Genomic DNA, 1,678 nt, shown 5'->3' with positions numbered 1-1,678 from the left:
TCTTTACTCAGAAATCTTTACATGACAAATGCTTTATCTAGAGACTTAAATAGTCTAGGTTTTAAGTAGGTGTTATTTATTATTTTATTGCTAAGTCTCTACAGTTTACTAAAGTTGTTGAATGACATATCAACAAGGGAATTTCGTTAAATGTGTGCACTGTTTTTCTTCCTTAAAGTTGGAATTTGAAATGCTATTAAAAATGCTAGAAAACTTGCACAGTTTTCCACAGTGCTCTTGTAAATGAAAAAGCAAACCTAAGCCGTTTTACATTCATTGACATAATAATTTGATATTGACCAGCTTCCTAGCAGTCTCTTTCACATCTTTGTTCCTGAGGCTGTAGATCACTGGCTTCAGCATGGGGATGACCACTGCATAAAAGATAGAGGCCACCTTGACCATGAGCCATGAACTTCTGGAGTTAGGAACACAGTAAAGGAAAAGGATGGTCCCGGGGAAGATGGTAATGGCGGTCAGGTAGGAGGCACAGGTGGAGAAGGCTTTGTGGCGCCCCCCAGTTGAAGGCATCCTCAGTGATAGAAATGAAAACATAGAAGGTGAGAATAATCATCAGGCTGCTTATTTCATTAAACGTGGCAGAGACTAAAATGATCCCTGGCTAATGTAGGGGTCAGAGCAGGAAACAGCAACAATGGCCGCGTGCTCACAGACAAAGTTATTTATGATATTATTCCCTCTAAAGGACAATTCAGATAAAAAGTGGGTAAGAGTCAGGGGACAGACTGTACCCCAAGAGTATCATGCACCCACCAATAAGGAACAAAGCTTCTGGGACATGACAACTGTGTAGAGAAGAGGGTTACAAACGGCCACAAATCAGTCATATGCCATCACTGCCAACAGGAATGTCTCTGTCACCACAAATATACAGACAAAGAAGAATTGCATGATACATCCTATGAAGAAGATGGTTCTGTCTTCCACAATCAAGTTTTCTAGTAGCTTGGGTGTAACTACTGTTGAGTAACAGAGATCAACAAAGGACAAATATCTGAGGAAGTAGTACATAGGGGTGTGGAGTTTGGGATTTATCTTGATAATTAGAATCATGCCCAGGTTCCCCAGCACAGTGACGGAGTAGATGGTTAAGAATAACAGGACAAGGGGTATCTGGAGTTCTGGATATTCTGAGAACCCCAAGAGAATGAAAGTGACTTCAGCAATCTGGTTTTCTTGGTTCCTGTGGACAGAATGTAAAAGTTGATTCAGAGAAATCTGAAGCAAAATTTGAATGAAAGAGAATGTTATTCCCTCAGTATTGTCGGACTTTTTTGCAACTCCATGGACTGTAGCCTGCCAGGTTCCTCTGTCCATGAGATTCTCTGGGCAAGAACACTGGAAGGGTTATCATGCCCTCCTGCAGGGGATCTTCCTCACGTAGGCAAAGACTGAGAGTACTTATGGGGAAAAAGAGTGCATTGAATTATTTTTTTTTTTTTAATTAGCCTCTTTCCCTCCAAAATGCCTCTACTGTCTTTTTTTGACATTAAAATTCATTCTTTTCAAAGCTACTTCCTAAATTCTTACCAAAACCTGAAATGGCACTCAGTATAAAGGGAAGTTCATTCCACATAGAATTCTCTAAAAATTCTATATCTCATTAGGAGTTGAAATTAAACACTCTGTTATTTTCATTCAGGTTTTATAAATTTAT

General features: G+C 39.5%; 1 pseudogene; it reads right to left on the bottom strand.

The window, feature by feature from the left end:
• Positions 1–273: 273 nt before the first annotated feature.
• Positions 274–1,204, bottom strand: LOC102266610 (olfactory receptor 5D18-like; annotated as a pseudogene).
• Positions 1,205–1,678: the final 474 nt, after the last annotated feature.

Source organism: Bos mutus, unplaced genomic scaffold (assembly GCF_027580195.1).
Source record: "Bos mutus isolate GX-2022 unplaced genomic scaffold, NWIPB_WYAK_1.1 CTG704, whole genome shotgun sequence".
NCBI classification, from domain to species: Eukaryota; Metazoa; Chordata; class Mammalia; order Artiodactyla; family Bovidae; genus Bos; species Bos mutus.
The sequence above is the reverse complement of the archived record's forward strand: the minus strand, read 5'-3'. Positions and strand labels throughout refer to the sequence as shown.